We start from the raw sequence: 17,190 nt of genomic DNA, 5'->3' as shown, positions 1-17,190 counted from the left end.
TTGTGATATAATCACTGTTAGTTAACCAGTCTACTATGATCCGAGCTAGGAATACTTGATTATAACTCCTTAAGTCAGGAAGAGATAATCCTCCTAATTTTGAAGGTAATGTTAATTTAGCTAATGAAATTCTAGGCTTCTTACTTTGCCATATAAATGAGCGCAGAGATATATTAAATTATAAAATATCTTTCCTTTTAAGGATCAATGGGGTATTCTGGAGAACATAGAGTATTTTCGGGAGGAGAGTCATTTTATATAAGGCAATACGTCCTGACAGAGAAAGGGGGAGCTTCTGCCAATTTTTAAAGGCTTCTTTGACAGTCTTAAGTACTGGAAGTATATTCAAAGAGTACCAGTCATCAGGGTTATAAGATATCCATATACCTAAATATCTAACTGAGTCTTGTACTATACTAAAAGGAATTTCTGTTGCTGAGTCCTTTGTCTGTTTGATCCAGAGTAACTCTGATTTTGCTGTATTTACCTTATAACCAGTGAACGATCCAAACTGACCTATTATCATGAGGAGCTTAGGTATATTATTAGCCGTATTTGATAAATAGATTAGAACATCGTCAGCATATAGTGCCATACACATCTCTTTTTTTCTTACCTTGATTCCTTCCAATTGTTGGCGAATTGAGATATCCAGAGGTTTAATTGCCAGGTCAAATAATAGGGGGGAGAGAGGACACCCCTGCCTGGTTCCCTGTTCTAGTTTTATGTCCTGAGTAAGATCTCCATTTACTACGATTTTCGTGGAGGCATTTTTGTACAGATTATTAAAAAAACGAAGAAAGTTACCACCTAGCCCGAATTTCTTCAAAGTATATGAAAGATGATCATAATGTACTGAGTCAAATGCTTTTTCAGCATCAATAAAAATAATCGCCATGTCAGGGGTCTCCTCTCTCCTCCCAGTACGCATCTCCTCCATTACCTTAAAGTATTTAATTGTAAGGAATAGTTCCCTAATTTTAGCTGAGGAGTTCCGTTTCGATATAAACCCTGCTTGATCTTTATGAATAATGGATGGGAAGAAGGGTTGCAACCTAGTTGCCAAGATAGCTGCTAACAGTTTGTAATCAGTGTTCAGAAGTGCTATAGGTCTATAAGATTCTTTCCTCACCGGGTCCTTCCCTGGTTTTAGAATAAGAGTTGTGTAAGAGGCAACAAAATCTGGTGACGGCGTACCCCCTCTGAGATAGAGATCATTAAATAAAGAGGGAGAGAATCAGGTCCTGGGGCTTTATTATAAGCTAGTTTATGGATTGCTGTGAGAGTTTCTTGCTCGGTAATAGGAGAGTTTAAGGGATCGATTATTTCATGCGATAGCAACGGGTACGTAATTTTTTTCTAGAATTCTTCACGCTGTGTAAGATTTGACATCCTACCATTATAAAGAGTTCTGTAATAGTCCTCAAACACTCGAAGAAGTTCTGCTGGTGTTTTGAATTGCCTACCTTCCGATAGTATAAATTCTATTGTAGGAGATGCTTTCTCTCGTTTAACCAGATTTGCCAGAAGTTTGCCTGTTTTATTCCCGTAATGGTATAACTTAGCCTGTAATCTAAGGTCCTTTTGTAATGTTTTATAAAGGTAAAAAGAATCTCTGTGTGCTAACGCAGAGATATATCTGGACCAAGTTTCTGCGGTTTGCTGGTAAATGTGCCTGTTGTATGCGTTTGTTACTGCTCTAAGAAGCTCTCCTTCCCTCTTCTTGTATTTTTTAGTCCTAGTAATAGAATATGCGAGTATTTCCCCTCTTAAAACAGCTTTGGCTGTTTCCCAGAATAGTACTGGTCGTGAGATATGTTCCTGGTTGAAGTGGGCATAATCACAAAACTTTGCTATCAGACAGTTTTTTAATTTATTGTCAGTGGTTAGGTATTGTGGAAATTTAAACCCTCTTTTCCCTCCCTCTGGATAGTTAGACTGAAATACTAGAGAAATAGGAGCATGGTCAGATGTAGTGATTGGAAGAATTCCAGCTATAACTTTAAATTTACATAATCTCTCATCGATTAAAAAAAGGTCTATTCTGGAGAGTGTCTTGTGTGCACGAGAATGGCATGTATACTCCCTTACTTCCGTATTTTGTGTCCTCCAAATGTCACAGATCTTTAAATTATTAGTTAGTTTAATGAGTTTTTGATTCTAAATTGTCTCTCTTCGTTTTTTGAGAGGTGGGGTTCTGTCTCAATCTATTGAGTGGGTATTTGGGTGCCATGTTATAATCCCCCCCCCCCCCAGAATCAGGTAAACCTTTGTAAGTAGCATAAGTTTGTTTTGTAAGTTTTCCCAAAACGGGAGACTAAAAACGTTAGGAGCGTACACATTGCAAAGTGTGTACATTGTTTTCATTATTTTTATTTTTACAATCAAGTACCTTCCCTCTCTGTCTGTCTCTGTATATATGACTTCATAAACAAGCTTCTTCCCTAAGAGAATTGCTACCCCACTTTTCCTCTTAGTTGTGGACGAGAATAATACTTCTTTAACCCATGTGGTTTTGAGCTTAAGCACTTCTTCAGGTTTTAGGTGGGTCTCTTGAAGAAAGGCAATATCTGTGCTATTTTTCTTTAGGTCGGACAACATTGTTTTTCGCTTAACAGGGGATGTTAGACCACCTATGTTCCAAGATATCAATTTAAAAGTATTCTTTATGTCCATCTAAACAACATTAAGGAGGGGGGGAAAAGAAGAGTAATAGGGAGGGAAAAATAAAATTAAAAAAAAAAAAAAAAAAAACCAAGGATTTAAAATCAATTACCCAGTTAACCCATGCAAGGCAAGTTGTAGGAGGAAGTTTAGCCTTCCTTCCTCCTCCAGCCCTCACTATGAAATTTGTCATCTTTATTGATCCAATAGTGAGGAAAAGAAGAAAAAAAAAGAAGAAAGAGAAAAAAAAACAATATCTTACAATCCTGTCTATCCTTCCCACTGTTCTAATTTGGTACTGTGGGATACGTTTCAACATAAAATTTTTCAGCTTCCTACGCTGATTCAAAGATATGAGTATAGCCTTCAATCACTATTTTCAGTTTCTCAGGGTATAATAATGTAGCCCATGCCCCTTGTTTTATGAATTTTGTGCAGTGTGGGGCAAGTTCTTTTCTTTTAGCAGCTGTTTCTGCAGAGTAATATTGAAATATCATAATTTTTGCACCGTCTAACAATATGGGTTGATGTTTGCGGTATGCTTGAAGCAGCGTGACCTTGTGCTGAAAATTTTAAATTTTTGCGATAATTGGTCTGGGTCTTGTATTCACTCTGCTTGAATTAAATGATCCTATTCTATGTGCCCTTTCAATGATTTTCTGAGGATAAGATTCAGGAATTTGGAGTACCCGGGGCAGAATGTTTGACATGAAGTTTTCTAAGTCCTCATATTTTTTTCCCTCTGGGACCCCAACAACCCTTAGGTTATTTCTTCTTGACCTATCTTCTAAATCTTCGATTTTACTCTGCATTTTTAGTAATAAGCTATTTGTAGAATCAAGGATAGATTTATAAGATATATTTTGGTACTCAAGATCTGAAATTCTTTTTTCTGCTTCAGAAATTCTATGCACAAATTGTTTGACTTCATTAGACAGGGATGCAATATCCTGTTTTATTTCATCTTTCAGTAATTCAAATTTAGGTGTTAGGGCTAGCGAGATACTATTAACCAGTGTTTGAATATCAAAAGTTTCCAACGTAGTTGGAGGGTTTACCGTTAATGGTTGTGACTCTGTTAAGGTTTCAGGAAGAGGTTTATTCTTCTTCTCTCTCTGTCTCCCTGTCATAGTTAAAGAAGGTGTTTTGTGATGACCATGCAGATATTTGTCCATGTGCAATTTGATTTAGTAAAAGTGCTACGTGAGTTTGTGAAATGTGAGAAAAAAAAAAAAAAGGGGGTGGTGGGGAGAAGGGAAAAGTGAGGGAAGTGAGGGGAAGTTTTGTGAAGTGATCTTGTGTGGTATAAGGAAAAGGGTCAGTGATTATAAAAAAAAAAAAAGAGTTAGATGGGGTGTTAGCCACCCAGTTATTTCATTTATATTGTGAAAAAATGGTGAACAATGAATTTGTGATGTGAGTGAAGGTTATGTGATTATGTGCGTATTATCTCCTTTAATCCTATGAGGGGAAGCAGGCTTTTAATTTTATTGAATCCAATTTTTTGAGTTTTCCAATTGGTGATCCCCTTCTAGCCTTTTTATTACAGTGAAGAGGAGTATTTGGCTCTTATTTAATCCGACTAAGCTTAGTTAAACCCTTTAGTTACTATGCTTGTTCAATTTAAAAAAGTCTGTCAACTCAAGACTTGCGTTAAGGCAAGTGGAGAGGGAATTTGTTATCTTTTTTTTTTCTCTCCCTTACTCTACCTCTCCCTGAGTCGATTTTTAAGGAATTTGTGTTTATATGTCACCTCTCTTTATCAGTTACAATGTATGGTGGAGCTAAGTGAGAGTGATAATCTCTGCTTTATTTTACTGTCTCTTTTCCCTCTTTCTACTCTGCTCCTTACTCTCTTTTGGACAGGGACTGACCTATGTGTTTAATTAGTTTCCTGTATCAGTGAAATCTCTTTCTTTCTTTCTTCCCCTCTTCCCTCCTTTCCCCTCTCCTTGTTTTTTTCTTTTTTTTTTTTTTGAGTCCTACTAAGAGGGGCAGAATGCTATGTTATATAAGGATTTCTATTTGTGGAGTTTTATAATTTACTCAATAAGATACTATTTTTTCCCACTTTTCCCACCAATCAGCCAATAGGATTGAGCTTGCATTCTATTGGCTGATTGGAACAGCCAAAAGGATTGAACTTTAATCCTATGGGCTGATTGCATCAGCCAATAGGATTTTTCCTACCTTAATTCCGATTGGCTGATAGAATTCTATCAGCCAATCGGAATTCAAGGGACGCCATCTTGGATGATGTCATTTAAAGGAATATTCATTCGTCGGGTAGTCGTCGGTCTGAATGGATGCTCCGCGTCTGATGTCTTCAAGATGGAGCCGCTCCTCGTCAGATAGGTGAAGATAGAAGATGCCGCCTGGATGAAGACTTCTGCCCGTCTGGAGGACCTCTTCTGCCCGGTTGGATGAAAACTTCGCCCGGCTTTGTTGAGGACTTCGGCCCGGTTGGGTGAAGACGTCTCAAGGTAGGGTGATCTTCAGGGGGTTAGTGTTAGGTTTTTTTAAGGGGGGATTGAGTGGGTTTTAGAGTAGGGTTGGGTGTGTGGGTGGTGGGTTTTAATCTTGGGGGGGTATTGTAATTTTTTTACAGGTAAAAGAGCTGATTACTTTGGGGCAATGCCTCGCAAAAGGCCCTTTTAAGGGCTATTTGTAATTTAGTATAGGGTAGGTATTTTTATTATTTTGGGTGGCTTTTTTATTTTATTAGGGGGATTAGATTAGGTGTAATTAGTTTAAAATTCTGGTAATTATTTTATTATTTTCTGTAATTTAGTGTTTGTTTTTTGTACATTAGTTAATTTTATTTAATTGTATTTAATTTTATTTAATTGTAGTTAATTTATTTAATTATTTTAATTATAGTGTAGTGTTAGGTGTAATTGTAACTTAGGTTAGGTTTTATTTTACAGGTAGTTTTGTCTTTATTTTAGCTAGGTAGCTATTAAATAGTTAATAACTATTTAATAACTATTCTACCTAGTTAAAATAAATACAAAGTGGCCTGTAAAATAAAAATAAACCATAAGATATCTACAATGTAACTATTAGTTATATTGTAGCTAACCAAGGCCTAGATTTGGAGTTTTGTCGGTAACGACCCGAAAAACTAATGCCGGCTTTTTTCTGGCCGCACCATAAAAATAACTCTGGTATTGAGAGTCCACATAAAGGCTGCGTTAGGCTCCAAAAAAGGAGCGTAGAACATTTTTAACGCAGCTTCAACTCTCGATACCAGAGTTGCTTACGGACGCGGCCAGCCTCAAAAACGTGCTCGTGCACGATTCCCCCATAGGAAACAATGGGGCTGTTTGAGCTGAAAAAAAACCAAACACCTGCAAAAAAGCCGCGTTCAGCTCCTAACGCAGCCCCATTGTTTGCTATGCGGAAACACTCCCTACGTCTGCACCTAACACTCTAACATGTACCCCGAGTCTAAACACCCCTAACCTTACACTTATTAACCCCTAATCTGCCGCCCCCGCTATCGCTGACCCCTGCATATTATTATTAACCCCTAATCTGCCGCTCCGTAAACCGCAGCTACTTACATTATCCCTATGTACCCCTAATCTGCTGCCCTAACATCGCCGACCCCTATATTATATTTATTAACCCCTAATCTGCCCCCCACAACGTCGCCTCCACCTGCCTACACTTATTAACCCCTAATCTGCCGAGCGGACCTGAGCGCTACTATAATAAAGTTATTAACCCCTAATCCGCCTCACTAACCCTATCATAAATAGTATTAACCCCTAATCTGCCCTCCCTAACATTGCCGACACCTAACTTCAAACATTAACCCCTAATCTGCCGACTGGAGCTCACCGCTATTCTAATAAATGTATTAACCCCTAAAGCTAAGTCTAACCCTAACACTAACACCCCCCCTAACTTAAATATAATTTAAATCTAACGAAATTAATTAACTCTTATTAAATAAATTATTCCTATTTAAAGCTAAATACTTACCTGTAAAATAAATCCTAATATAGCTACAATATAAATTATAATTATATTATAGCTATTTTAGGATTTATATTTATTTTACAGGTAACTTTGTATTTATTTTAACCAGGTACAATAGCTATTAAATAGTTAAGAATTATTTAATAGCTAAAATAGTTAAAATAATTACAAATTTACCTGTAAAAGAAATCCTAACCTAAGTTACGAATAAACCTAACACTAGACTATAAATAAATTAATTAAATAAACTACCTACAATTACCTACAATTAACCTAACACTACACTATCAATAAATTAATTAAATACAATTGCTACAAATAAATACAATTAAATAAACTAGCTAAAGTACAAAAAATAAAAAAGAACTAAGTTACAAAAAATAAAAAAATATTTACAAACATAAGAAAAATATTACAACAATTTTAAACTAATTACACCTACTCTAAGCCCCCTAATAAAATAACAAAGCCCCCCAAAATAAAAAAATGCCCTACCCTATTCTAAATTACTAAAGTTCAAAGCTCTTTTACCTTACCAGCCCTGAAAAGGGCCCTTTGCGGGGCATGCCCCAAGAAATACAGCTCTTTTGCCTGTAAAAAAAAACATACAATACCCAAGCCCCCCCCAACATTACAACCCACCACCCACATACCCCTAATCTAACCCAAACCCCCCCTTAAATAAACCTAACACTAAGCCCCTGAAGATCATCCTACCTTGTCTTCACCATACCAGGTTCACCGATCGGTCCAGAAGAGCTCCTCCGATGTCCTGATCCAAGCCCAAGCGGGGGGCTGAAGAGGTCCATGATCCGGCTGAAGTCTTCATCCAAGCGGGGCAGAAGAGGTCTTCCATCCGATTGAAGTTTTCATCCAAGCGGCATCCATCCGGAGCGAAGCGGCAGCATCCTGAAGACCTCCACCGCGGAACATCCATCCTGGCCGACGACTGAACGACGAATGACGGTTCCTTTAAATGACGTCATCCAAGATGGCGTCCCTCGAATTCCGATTGGCTGATAGGATTCTATCAGCCAATCGGAATTAAGGTAGGAATATTCTGATTGGCTGATGGAATCAGCCAATCAGAATCAAGTTCAATCCGATTGGCTGATCCGATCAGCCAATCAGATTGAGTTTGCATTCTATTGGCTGATCGGAACAGCCAATAGAATGCGAGCTCAATCTGATTGGCTGATCGGATCAGCCAATCGGATTGAACTTGATTCTGATTGGCTGATTCCATCAGCCAATCAGAATATTCCTACCTTAATTCCGATTGGCTGATAGAATCCTATCAGCCAATCGGAATTCGAGGGACGCCATCTTGGATGACGTCATTTAAAGGAACCGTCATTCGTCGTTCAGTCGTCGGCCAGGATGGATGTTCCGCGGTGGAGGTCTTCAGGATGCTGCCGCTTCGCTCCAGATGGATGCCGCTTGGATGAAGACTTCAATCGGATGGAAGACCTCTTCTGCCCCGCTTGGATGAAGACTTCAGCCGGATCATGGACCTCTTCAGCCCCCGCTTGGGCTTGGATCAGGACATCGGAGGAGCTCTTCTGGACCGATCGGTGAACCTGGTATGGTGAAGACAAGGTAGGATGATCTTCAGGGGCTTAGTGTTAGGTTTATTTAAGGGGGGTTTGGGTTAGATTAGGGGTCTGTGGGTGGTGGGTTGTAATGTTGGGGGGCTTGGGTATTGTATGTTTTTTTTTACAGGCAAAAGAGCTGTATTTCTTGGGGCATGCCCCGCAAAGGGCCCTGTTCAGGGCTGGTAAGGTAAAAGAGCTTTGAACTTTAGTAATTTATAATAGAGTAGGGCATTTTTTTATTTTGGGGGGCTTTGTTATTTTATTAGGGGGCTTAGAGTAGGTGTAATTAGTTTAAAATTGTTGTAATATTTTTCTTATGTTTGTAAATATTTTTTTATTTTTTGTAACTTAGTTCTTTTTTATTTTTTGTACTTTAGCTAGTTTATTTAATTGTATTTATTTGTAGCAATTGTATTTAATTAATTTATTGATAGTGTAGTGTTAGGTTAATTGTAGGTAATTGTAGGTAGTTTATTTAATTAATTTATTGATAGTCTAGTGTTAGGTTTATTTGTAACTTAGGTTAGGATTTCTTTTACAGGTAAATTTGTAATTATTTTAACTATTTTAGCTATTAAATAGTTCTTAACTATTTAATAGCTATTGTACCTGGTTAAAATAAATACAAAGTTACCTGTAAAATAAATATTAATCCTAAAATAGCTAAAATATAATTATAATTTATATTGTAGCTATATTAGGATTTATTTTACAGGTAAGTATTTAGCTTTAAATAGGAATAATTTATTTAATAAGAGTTAATTAATTTCGTTAGATTTAAATTATATTTAACTTAGGGGGGTGTTAGTATTAGGGTTAGACTTAGCTTTAGGGGTTAATACATTTATTAGAATAGCGGCGAGATTCGGTCAGCAGATTAGGGGTTAATAATTGAAGTTAGGTGTCGGCGATGTTAGGGAGGGCAGATTAGGGGTTAATACTATTTATGATAGGGTTAGTGAGGCGGATTAGGGGTTAATAACTTTATTATAGTAGCGCTCAGGTCCGGTCGGCAGATTAGGGGTTAATAAGTGTAGGCAGGTGGAGGCGACATTGAGGGGGGCAGATTAGGGGTTAATAAATATAATACAGGGGTCAGCGGTGTTAGGGGCAGCAGATTAGGGGTACATAAATATAACGTAGGTGGCGGTCGGCAGATTAGGGGTTAAAAATTTTTTTTCGAGTGTCGGCGATGTGGGGGGACCTCGGTTTAGGGGTACATAGGTAGTTTATGGGTGTTAGTGTACTTTAGAGCACAGTAGTTAAGAGCTCTATAAACCGGCGTTAGCCCAGAAAGCTCTTAACTACTGACTTTTTTCCTGCGGCTGGAGTTTTGTCGTTAGATGTCTAACGCTCACTTCAGAAACGACTCTAAATACCGGAGTTATAAAAATCCCATTGAAAAGATAGGATACGCAATTTACGTAAGGGGATCTGCGGTATTTAAAAGTCGCGGCTGGAAAGTGAGCGTTAGACCCTATTTTGAGTGACTCCAAATACCGGCGGTAGCCTAAAACCAGCGTTAGGAGCCTCTAACGCTGGTTTTCACGGCTACCGCCAAACTCCAAATCTAGGCCCAAGGGTTTATTTTATAGGTAAGTATTTAGTTATAAATAGGAATAATTTAGTTAATTGTAGTAATATTTATTTAGAGTTATTTAAATTATATTTAAGTTAGTGGGTGTTAGGTTTAGGGTTAGACTTAGGTTTAGGGGTTAATATGTTTATTATAGTGGCGGTGGTGTAGGGGGGGCAGATTAGGGGTTAATAAATATAATGTAGGTGGCGGTGGGCTCTGGGAGCGGCAGTTTAAGGGTTAAACAATTTATTTAGTTGCGGTGGGGTAGGGGTTAATAACTTTATGTAGGTGGCGGCGGTATAGGGTGTGGCAGACTAGGGGTTAATAGGTATAATGTAGGTGGTGGTGGGGTCCGGGAGTGGGGGTTTAGGGGTTAAACACTTTATTTAGTTGCAGCAGAGTCCGGGAGTGGCGGTTTAGGGGTTAATACATTTATTCGAGTTGCGGCGGGGTCCGGGAGCGGCGGTTTAGAAGTTAATAACTTTATTTAGTTGCGGGGGGCTCCAGGAGCGGCGGTTTACGGGGGTAAACTTTGTAGTATAGTGTGGGTGCTTAGTGACAGTATAGCAAGAAAGCTGTGAAAAAGCCAAAGAGCAGCGAGATTGATGACTGTTAGTTAACAACAGTCTGCTGCTCATCGCACCGTACTTGGTGCGTGGCTTTTTGACAGCTTTCTTGATAATTTTGGCGAACGTATTCAGGTCAGCGGCGGCGATGTTAGGCAATCTTAGGCGAGCGTATTGGTGCCGTCGAATGCAAGAAAGTCGACGGCTTGATAAGTAGAGGCCAAAGAATGCAATTTGAATAGTTATTTTGGTAGCCTTTGTTGAAGAGCATGCTCAGGAACAGCATTGCACTACTGGGAGCTAGCTAAACACATCTGGGGAGCTAATGAAAAGAAACATATATGTGCAGCCACAAATCACAAGCTAGTTTTCAGCAGTTCATTGCTACTTCTTAACAAAGGATGCCTAGAAAACACAGCAAATGTAACAATAGAAATAAATAGGAAAATTGTTTAAAATTGCATGCGCTACATGAATTATGAAAGTTTAATTTTTTCCTTTAGTTGTCCCTTTAAACATATCACCACTTTGATCTAATCTATGCTATTATCTTTAACATATTCAGGTAGGATCTCCAAAGCTAAAACTCATTTAAAAAGAAAACAGCAGCATATGAATAATACTGAAAAAATAAAATCACCATTAAATCATCTTGCTCCACCTTTCTCCTATTAAACTTTACTTCCCCTGTTTATACCACAATTTATTTAACTGCCTTGTGTGTGGTAAATATGTTTCCCTACACTGTACACTTTGCCAGCTGGAAAAAATGTCTTGTTGGTGTTGAGGGAGGTTTGCATTTAGTAAAAAGCAGACTTGATAAAGACACAATGTACAGTAAGAATGTTCATAAGAGAAAAAAAAAACAATTAAAGAAAGATATGTAATTAAAACTCTTCCTATTTTTATATCAAGATGATATATACAATGTATATTTTCTTTGCAATTTTTGGAAGCTATGCAACTCCTTAGACTTAAAGGGATATAGAGCTTACTGTATGTGCTAAATCACTTGAAAGTGATGCAGCATAACTGTAAAAAGCTGCCAAGAAAATATCACCTGAAAATCTCTATGTAAAAAAGGAAGATATTTTGGGGCATATTTATCAAGCTCCGTATGGAGCTTTATACCCTGTGTCGTCAGAAATCAACCCGATCGAATACGATCTGGTGGATTGACACCCCCTGCTAGCGGCCGATTAGCCGCAAATCTGCAGGGGGGCGGCATTGCACCAGCAGTTCCCGAGAACTGCTGGTGCAATGATAAATGCGAGAGCGTATGCTGTCGGCATTTATCGATGTGCAGCGGACATGATCCGCAGTATCAGATCATGTCCGCTCGCACGTTAATAAATAGGCTCCTTTACCTCAAAATTTCTTCAGCTCACCACCAATAAGTGCGGTGTAAACACTGTTATACTTCAGCTGCTGTCCAGTTGCAAGTTGAAACCCCCCAAAAAATAATAGTCGATCAGCATCAGCAGTGCTGAGGTTATGCTTTGCTTTGCTGTGATCTCAGGAGATTTCATAGAAAATACTATATAAGAAAATAACATGACTGTGCCTGCGCATGACAGATGCACACTCCCTAGCTTGTCCTGCTTAAAGTATCTTTACAGTGGGGTGTGAATACTTAGGAAATGTTAGGTAAAATATCTTCCTTTTTTACATAGTGATGTTTAGGTGATATTTTCTAGTCAGCTTTTTACAGCTATTCGGCATATGTTTCAAGTGCTTCAATATTTGGATATTATGTCCCTTTAAGCATATTGTATTTGTTGCATAAAAATGGAGAGACCAACAAACTGGCCAGTATGTTTTTCTAGTGAACACAATCCAAAAAGGATCTGATGCTGAAATCCCACATGAATATGTTATCAAAATCTCAAATCTCTTGTGTTAAAGGGACCATTTTCTTCCTTTTAATTTGTTCCCAATGATTCACTTTACCTGCAGGAGTCTATTCAATTGTTTACAAGTATTCCTTTACCCTTATATTGGCATTTTAAATAGTTGATTTAGCCTGTGGTATCCCCACCTATTCTGAAGGATTCTGGCCTTATGTCCAAGCTATAGATTAACTGTGTAAACAAAGCCAGCAGATGAAATTACACTCCCAGTGGGGTATAGAAGAGATAAGGTAATAACATGTTAATGTCCCATTGTTCTCTTCAAGTATTGTTCTTTGGTTTGCGGACAGATATAATATAAAGAAGCATGTATATGTGCACAATGTGATAAAGTAATGAGATCTGATTATACCTACAAGCTCATCCCCTTTTATTAGGTTGTGGCTTCAAAACACAAAATAAGCAATTTCATATACACAAATAATCCTATAAAAGCAAATTCTCATACATTTTATACTCTGTATTTGGTAAAAAAAAAGGAATTGGAAACACAATTGTTGAAAAACAATTCTACAGTATACTGTCCCTTTAAGTACTTATAAGGATATACACTGTAAATACACCTGAAACTGACACATACAGTGACCTGTCACTCTTCTTAAGGTTACAGTAAAGTTTTTGGATTAACCCCTGTATTATATGTCTAAGGGAAATGCTCATTTACATGTGTGAAAGTAACATAGTAATCCAAATCCATTGTGATCACTATTAAAGGGACATGAAACACATATTTTTTTCTTTCATGATTTAGAAAGAGCATGCAATTTTAAACAACTTTCTAATTTACTTCTATTATCTATTGTTTCATTCTCTTGATATCCTTTTGCTGAAAAGCATATCTAGATAGGCTTAGTAGCTGCTGATTGGTAGCTGCACACAGATGCCTTGTGTGATTGGCTCACCCATGTGCATTGCTATTTCTTCAACAAAGGATATCTAAAGAATGAAGCAAATTAGATAATAGAAGTAAACTGGAATGTTGTTTAAAATTGTATTTTCTATCTGAATCATGAAATAATTTGTTTGGGTTTAATGTCCCTTTAACCCCTTAACAACCAAGGACGTACCAGGTACGTCCTGCAAAAACTGTCAGTTAGTGACAATGGATGTACCTGGTACGTCCTTGGTCTAATTGAGTGCTGGAAGCGATTGCGATCGCTTCCAGCAGCTCTCAGGGTATTGCAGTGATGCCTCGATATTGAGGCATCCTGCAATACCCTTTTCAAGCATCCAATGCAGAGAGAGCCACTCTGTGGCCCTCTCTGCACCGGTAGCGATGGTGCCGAACGTTGGTGGGTGGGAGCCCTAGCAGGGAGGCGGGTGGGCGGCCCATCGCTACCCGGCATCCGGTTCCTGTATGTGGAATGTGCACGCCGGGTGCCGGGAGCGTGTGAAGGGGCCTGCGGGGGGCGGGTGCATGCAGCAACTACTGCCAGCAATGTAACTGAATGGGAAGGAGGGAGGTAAAAATAAGGATCAAAGGATCTGGGAGGGGTATTGAGGGGGGTCAGCTGCACTACAGAAAAATTTATATTTTATAAAAAAAAATAAAAAACTTTTTTTGGGGGGCAAACTAGGTTTTGAAGTAAACATTTTTAAAAAAAAAAAAAAAAAAAAAGCCTTTTATTTTAGTACTGGCAGACTTTCTGCCGTTACTTAAGATGGCGGGGACAATTGTGGGGTGGGGGAGGGAAGAGAGCTGTTTGGGAGGGATCTGGGGGTGGGGTGGGAGGCTGATCTCTGCACTAAAGCTAAAATTAACCCTACGAGCTCCCTACAAGCTAACTAATTAACCCCTTCACTGCTAAGCATAATACAAGTGTGGTGCGCAGCAGCATTTAGCAGCCTTCTAATTACCAAAAAACAATGTCAAAGCCATATATGTCTGCTATTTTAGAGAAGTATTTACAACCATTTGAGCCATAATTGCACAAGTTTAAATAATTTCAGTGTGAAACCTAAAGTTTGTGAGAAAGTGAACTTTTTTTTTTATTTGATCGCATTTGATGGTGAAATGGTGGCATGAAATATACCAAAATGGGCCTAGATCAATACTTGGGGTTGTCTACTACACTACACTAAAGCTAAAATTAACCCTACAAGCTCCCTAATTAACCCCTTCACTGCTGGGCATAATACACTTGTGGTGCGCAGTGGCATTTATCGGCCTTCTAATTACTAAAAAGCAATGCCAAAGCCATATATGTCAGCTATTTCTGAACAAAGGGGATCCCAGAGAAGCATTTACAAACATTTGTGCCATAATTGCACAAGCTGCTTGTAAATAATTTCAGTGAGAAACCTAAAGTTTGTGAAAAAGTGAACAATTTTTTTTATTTGATCGCATTTGGCTGTGAAATGGTGGCATGACATATACCAAAATGGGCCTAGATCAATACTTTGGGTTGTCTACTAAAAAAAAATATATACATGTCAGGGGATATTCAGGGATTCCTGACAGATATCAGTGTTACAATGTAACTATCGCTAATTTGAAAAAAAAAACAAACAAATGGTTTGGAAATAGCAAAGTGCTACTTGCATTTATTGCCCTATAACTTACAAAAAAAGCAAAGAACATGTAAACATTGGCTATTTCTAAACTCTAGACAAAATTTAGAAACTATTTAGCATGGGTGTTTTTTGGTGGTTGTAGATGTGTAACAGATTTTGTGGGTCAAAGTTAGAAAAAGTGTGTTTTTTTCCTTTTTTTCATGATATTTTATAATTGTTTTTATAGTAAATTATAAGATATGATGAAAATAATGGTATCTTTAGAAAGCCCATTTAATGGCGAGAAAAACGGTATATAATATGTGTGGGTATAGTAAATGAGTAGGAGGAAAATTACAGCTAAACACAAACACCGCAGAAATGTAAAAATAGTCGGCCCCAAACGGTCAGAAAATGGAAAAGTGCTGTGGTCCTTAAGGGGTTAAACAAAAATGAATGACATTTGTACATTATGGCTATAGTAGCATGTTTGCTTAATGACTATTATAAAACTTCTAATATTTTAAAAGTATTTTATTTAATATGTATATTTATTGATTTTAAAAGAACTGTTTTCCAGTTTGGCATGTTTTACATCTAATCAAAAAGTATATGGGTTTCTATTAGAAGTACTTCTCCCAGCTTCTTTCACTGGAATTTAGCAGTACTGAAACTGTAAACAGTGAAACCACTCCACTGCAATATTGTAGTGTAAACATGACCTTTAAATGAGAAGGCACCTTAGTGACCGGGTTCTAAAAGGAAATGCACCTTTTTGAAGGCGCTTTTAAATGGAATCGTGACTTCCTGAATGCAAAGATTTTCACAACAGGGGTTTTCTAGTTTTTGTGCCTATATTATTGAACTCTTAAATGGGGTCACACTGTCATGATCAGGACTTTAAAAATATAGGCTCAAGAACTGGACTGAAAAGAAAGCAAAAAAAAGTTTTTCTCTACCTTCTGCACTCTAGTACATGTTGATCGTGTAGCAAATAGTGAGAAGTGGGGTGCAATGCTATTTTAAAACTTGTTTAACCTATGTACTGTACATAAATCTAGCGCCATGTAATCTGTTGGTGCTATAAAAAGAACTGATAATTATAATAATAAATGGTGTTTTTGATGGTGGATGGAATGCCCCTTACAGTTATTGTAGAATCCCTAATTCTCAAAGGTGTCTGAAGTCAAAGATGAACAAGATAGTCTATGTTATACAGGAGAAGGAGAGAGGGATATACCTACTGTATATAGGAGAGACAAAAGGAGGATTTAAATAAGAATTGTAGGAATAAAAAGTAGGAGACAATGAGCACTAGCTGTACCATCTTCAACCTTTATATGCAGAATTGGGGCAACCTTTGTTGGCATCTCTAAACTGTAGGGTTTAGAAACTGCCTTTGTAATTCTATTGAAAGTAATTCAAAATGCCTGCATACCTTTCGGGGTTAAACAAAAAAGCATTGGTGAACCCAGTTTTTTTATTGGACTCCACTGATAAATAAATAAGGATATGCATATAAATTATACATATTCTAAATGTTACAAAAGCAATGTACATTAGCAAAGCTTGATTATTCATCTATAACATTTTACATTTTTACTAATCTGAAGAATGAAAATTTGTTATTTATATATAAAGATTTATTTTTATTGTGCGTTGTTAAATACAGTGTTGTGTCCTTGAAAATAGAAGTAGAATATCTGTTTATCTAATTCTACAAATAGTTTTAAAATAGGCATTTTATTTATAAATTCCTCAAAGACATTTCCCAAATTGTATGCAAAATATTTCACTGTTATCCAAATTAATGATAGGTTTTGAAAGTAGTTATCTATAACCAAAATGTTATTTTCTCTGCAGTTGAAAGCAAAGCATTACAATGTCACACAAAGAAAACATTATTACCAGATGAATTCTTTCAAATTGAATTTTAAATTAATCATATCAAGCAAATGAATTGTAATGCAATTGCAGGCAAAATCAATCACTATAAGTATTCTCGATAACAGATATATGGGGATTTTAATCTAAAGGTCATTGTGTGATTAATTTTCAAAATACGTGCAAAACTGAGCTTCATAATGCTGGAATGTTCAGCATTGTTGCTCATGTAAGTAAATTACTGAATCATTCAAGATATTTCATATTCCATCTTGCTACCCCAAATGGCTTTCTGTGTGCATTGATAGTAAAAGTCCTTGTACATTTTAATGTCATTCAAAAGTAGTGACTGTCTCTGATTCACTTTCAGAAACAATAATATTTAATTCAAAATTGTATCAATGTATTCAAAGTTGTGTCATATCACAGACAGTGTGACCTTGTCCTAGTTTCCAGGACTTTTTATTTATGCATTTACTTTCATGTTTAAAGAACTGAAAATGGCAAAATAT

At 37.3% G+C, this 17,190-nt stretch overlaps 1 protein-coding gene across 2 annotated transcripts in view; it reads right to left on the bottom strand.

Annotated features, from left to right (window-relative positions):
- Nucleotides 1–17,190, bottom strand: part of SGCZ (sarcoglycan zeta) — a 995,626-nt gene that overhangs the window by 424,480 nt on the left and 553,956 nt on the right. The gene's annotated exons all lie outside the window — the stretch shown is intronic.

The sequence above is a fragment of the Bombina bombina genome, chromosome 2 (assembly GCF_027579735.1).
Source record: "Bombina bombina isolate aBomBom1 chromosome 2, aBomBom1.pri, whole genome shotgun sequence".
Taxonomy (NCBI): domain Eukaryota; kingdom Metazoa; phylum Chordata; class Amphibia; order Anura; family Bombinatoridae; genus Bombina; species Bombina bombina.
The sequence above is the reverse complement of the archived record's forward strand: the minus strand, read 5'-3'. Positions and strand labels throughout refer to the sequence as shown.